Genomic DNA, 5,092 nt, shown 5'->3' with positions numbered 1-5,092 from the left:
GCATGAAGAAATGACCACCTCCAACGTTTGGTTTATGTTTAATAAGCATTTGCATTTTTAATTTTATTGCTTAAATCGCATTTTCTCGGCGAGCTGAGCGCTTTTTCTGAATTGTGCCGCTCCCGTCACTCTGGTTAGGTTGGCATCGAAAAAAACGCTCTCGGGTGCTTTAGAGTGCCGAGTTATTCACTGCGCATGAAGAAATGACAACCTCCAACGTTTGGTTTATGTTTAATAAGCATTTTTAATTTTATTGCTTAAATCCCATTTTCTCGGCGAGCTGAGCACTTTTTCTGAATTGTGCCGCTCCCGTCACTCTGGTTAGGTTGGCATAAAAAAAAACGCTCTCGGGTGCTTTAGAGTGCCGAGTTTATTACTGCGCATTAAGAAATGACCACCTCCAACGTTTGGTTTATGTTTTATAAGCATTTTTAATTTTATTGCTTAAATCGCATTTTCTCGGCGAGCTGAGCGCTTTTTCTGAATTGTGCCGCTCCCGTCACTCTGGTTAGGTTGGCATCGAAAAAAACGCTCTCGGGTGCTTTAGAGTGCCGAGTTTATTACTGCGCATTAAGAAATGACCACCTCCAACGTTTGGTTTATGTTTTATAAGCATTTTTAATTTTATTGGTTAAATCGCATTTTCTCGGCGAGCTGAGCACTTTTTCTGAATTGTGCCGCTCCCGTCACTCTGGTTAGGTTGGCATCGAAAAAAACGCTCTCGGGTGCTTTAGAGTGCCGAGTTTATTACTGCGCATTAAGAAATGACCACCTCCAACGTTTGGTTTATGTTTTATAAGCATTTTTAATTTTATTGCTTAAATCGCATTTTCTCGGCGAGCTGAGCACTTTTTCTGAATTGTGCCGCTCCCGTCACTCTGGTTAGGTTGGCATCGAAAAAAACGCTATCGGGTGCTTTAGAGTGCCGAGTTATTCACTGCGCATGAAGAAATGACCACCTCCAACGTTTGGTTTATGTTTAATAAGCATTTTTAATTTTATTGCTTAAATCGCATTTTCTCGGCGAGCTGAGCACTTTTTCTGAATTGTGCCGCTCCCGTCACTCTGGTTAGGTTGGCATCGAAAAAAACGCTCTCGGGTGCTTTAGAGTGCCGAGTTTATTACTGCGCATTAAGAAATGACCACCTCCAACGTTTGGTTTATGTTTTATAAGCATTTTTAATTTTATTGCTTAAATCGCATTTTCTCGGCGAGCTGAGCGCTTTTTCTGAATTGTGCCGCTCCCGTCACTCTGGTTAGGTTGGCATCGAAAAAAACGCTCTCGGGTGCTTTAGAGTGCCGAGTTATTCACTGCGCATGAAGAAATGACCACCTCCAACGTTTGGTTTATGTTTAATAAGCATTTTTAATTTTATTGCTTAAATCGCATTTTCTCGGCGAGCTGAGCACTTTTTCTGAATTGTGCCGCTCCCGTCACTCTGGTTAGGTTGGCATCGAAAAAAACGCTCTCGGGTGCTTTAGTGCCGAGTTTATTACTGCGCATTAAGAAATGACCACCTCCAACGTTTGGTTTAAGTTTTATAAGCATTTTTAATTTTATTGCTTAAATCGCATTTTCTCGGCGAGCTGAGCACTTTTTCTGAATTGTGCCGCTCCCGTCACTCTGGTTAGGTTGGCATCGAAAAAAACGCTCTCGGGTGCTTTAGAGTGCCGAGTTATTCACTGCGCACGAAGAAATGACCACCTCCAACGTTTGGTTTATGTTTTATAAGCATTTTTAATTTTATTGCTTAAATCGCATTTTCTCGGCGAGCTGAGCGCTTTTTCTGAATTGTGCCGCTCCCGTCACTCTGGTTAGGTTGGCATCGAAAAAAACGCTCTCGGGTGCTTTAGAGTGCCGAGTTTATTACTGCGCATTAAGAAATGACCACCTCCAACGTTTGGTTTATGTTTTATAAGCATTTTTAATTTTATTGCTTAAATCGCATTTTCTCGGCGAGCTGAGCACTTTTTCTGAATTGTGCCGCTCCCGTCACTCTGGTTAGGTTGGCATCGAAAAAAACGCTCTCGGGTGCTTTAGAGTGCCGAGTTTATTACTGCGCATTAAGAAATGACCACCTCCAACGTTTGGTTTATGTTTTATAAGCATTTTTAATTTTATTGCTTAAATCGCATTTTCTCGGCGAGCTGAGCGCTTTTTCTGAATTGTGCCGCTCCCGTCACTCTGGTTAGGTTGGCATCGAAAAAAACGCTCTCGGGTGCTTTAGAGTGCCGAGTTATTCACTGCGCATGAAGAAATGACCACCTCCAACGTTTGGTTTATGTTTAATAAGCATTTTTAATTTTATTGCTTAAATCGCATTTTCTCGGCGAGCTGAGCACTTTTTCTGAATTGTGCCGCTCCCGTCACTCTGGTTAGGTTGGCATCGAAAAAAACGCTCTCGGGTGCTTTAGAGTGCCGAGTTTATTACTGCGCATTAAGAAATGACCACCTCCAACGTTTGGTTTATGTTTTATAAGCATTTTTAATTTTATTGCTTAAATCGCATTTTCTCGGCGAGCTGAGCGCTTTTTCTGAATTGTGCCGCTCCCGTCACTCTGGTTAGGTTGGCATCGAAAAAAACGCTTTCGGGTGCTTTAGAGTGCCGAGTTATTCACTGCGCATGAAGAAATGACCACCTCCAACGTTTGGTTTATGTTTAATAAGCATTTTTAATTTTATTGCTTAAATCGCATTTTCTCGGCGAGCTGAGCACTTTTTCTGAATTGTGCCGCTCCCGTCACTCTGGTTAGGTTGGCATCGAAAAAAACGCTCTCGGGTGCTTTAGAGTGCCGAGTTTATTACTGCGCATTAAGAAATGACCACCTCCAACGTTTGGTTTATGTTTTATAAGCATTTTTAATTTTATTGCTTAAATCGCATTTTCTCGGCGAGCTGAGCACTTCTTCTGAATTGTGCCGCTCCCGTCACTCTGGTTAGGTTGGCATCGAAAAAAACGCTCTCGGGTGCTTTAGAGTGCCGAGTTTATCACTGCGCATGAAGAAATGACCACCTCCAACGTTTGGTTTATGTTTAATAAGCATTTTTAATTTTATTGCTTAAATCGCATTTTCTCGGCGAGCTGAGCACTTTTTCTGAATTGTGCCGCTCCCGTCACTCTGGTTAGGTTGGCATCGAAAAAAACGCTCTCGGGTGCTTTAGAGTGCCGACTTTATCACTGCGCATGAAGAAATGACCACCTCCAACGTTTGGTTTATGTTTTATAAGCATTTTTAATTTTATTGCTTAAATCGCATTTTCTCGGCGAGCTGAGCACTTTTTCTGAATTGTGCCGCTCCCGTCACTCTGGTTAGGTTGGCATCGAAAAAAACGCTCACGGGTGCTTTAGAGTGCCGAGTTTATTACTGCGCATTAAGAAATGACCACCTCCAACGTTTGGTTTATGTTTTATAAGCATTTTTAATTTTATTGCTTAAATCGCATTTTCTCGGCGAGCTGAGCACTTTTTCTGAATTGTGCCGCTCCCGTCACTCTGGTTAGGTTGGCATCGAAAAAAACGCTCTCGGGTGCTTTAGAGTGCCGAGTTATTCACTGCGCATGAAGAAATGACCACCTCCAACGTTTGGTTTATGTTTTATAAGCATTTTTAATTTTATTGCTTAAATCGCATTTTCTCGGCGAGCTGAGCACTTTTTCTGAATTGTGCCGCTCCCGTCACTCTGGTTAGGTTGGCATCGAAAAAAACGCTCTCGGGTGCTTTAGAGTGCCGAGTTTATCACTGCGCATGAAAAAATGACCACCTCCAACGTTTGGTTTATGTTTTATAAGCATTTTTAATTTTATTGCTTAAATCGCATTTTCTCGGCGAGCTGAGCGCTTTTTCTGAATTGTGCCGCTCCCGTCACTCTGGTTAGGTTGGCATCGAAAAAAACGCTCTCGTGTGCTTTAGAGTGCCGAGTTTATCACTGCGCATGAAGAAATGACCACCTCCAACGTTTGGTTTATGTTTTATAAGCATTTTTAATTTTATTGCTTAAATCGCATTTTCTCGGCGAGCTGAGCGCTTTTTCTGAATTGTGCCGCTCCCGTAACTCTGGTTAGGTTGGCATCGAAAAAAACGCTCTCGGGTGCTTTAGAGTGCCGACTTTATCACTGCGCATGAAGAAATGACCACTTCCAACGTTTGGTTTATGTTTTATAAGCATTTTTAATTTTATTGCTTAAATCGCATTTTCTCGGCGAGCTGAGCACTTTTTCTGAATTGTGCCGCTCCCGTCACTCTGGTTAGGTTGGCATCGAAAAAAACGCTCACGGGTGCTTTAGAGTGCCGAGTTTATTACTGCGCATTAAGAAATGACCACCTCCAACGTTTGGTTTATGTTTTATAAGCATTTTTAATTTTATTGCTTAAATCGCATTTTCTCGGCGAGCTGAGCACTTTTTCTGAATTGTGCCGCTCCCGTCACTCTGGTTAGGTTGGCATCGAAAAAAACGCTCTCGGGTGCTTTAGAGTGCCGAGTTATTCACTGCGCATGAAGAAATGACCACCTCCAACGTTTGGTTTATGTTTTATAAGCATTTTTAATTTTATTGCTTAAATCGCATTTTCTCGGCGAGCTGAGCACTTTTTCTGAATTGTGCCGCTCCCGTCACTCTGGTTAGGTTGGCATCGAAAAAAACGCTCTCGGGTGCTTTAGAGTGCCGAGTTTATCACTGCGCATGAAGAAATGACCACCTCCAACGTTTGGTTTATGTTTTATAAGCATTTTTAATTTTATTGCTTAAATCGCATTTTCTCGGCGAGCTGAGCGCTTTTTCTGAATTGTGCCGCTCCCGTCACTCTGGTTAGGTTGGCATCGAAAAAAACGCTCTCGTGTGCTTTAGAGTGCCGAGTTTATCACTGCGCATGAAGAAATGACCACCTCCAACGTTTGGTTTATGTTTTATAAGCATTTTTAATTTTATTGCTTAAATCGCATTTTCTCGGCGAGCTGAGCGCTTTTTCTGAATTGTGCCGCTCCCGTAACTCTGGTTAGGTTGGCATCGAAAAAAACGCTCTCGGGTGCTTTAGAGTGCCGAGTTTATCACTGCGCATGAAGAAATGACCACTTCCAACGTTTGGTTTATGTT

This window comes from Syngnathus typhle, unplaced genomic scaffold (genome assembly GCF_033458585.1).
Source record: "Syngnathus typhle isolate RoL2023-S1 ecotype Sweden unplaced genomic scaffold, RoL_Styp_1.0 HiC_scaffold_44, whole genome shotgun sequence".
Lineage (NCBI taxonomy): Eukaryota > Metazoa > Chordata > Actinopteri > Syngnathiformes > Syngnathidae > Syngnathus > Syngnathus typhle.
Note: the sequence above shows the minus strand (reverse complement) of the source record.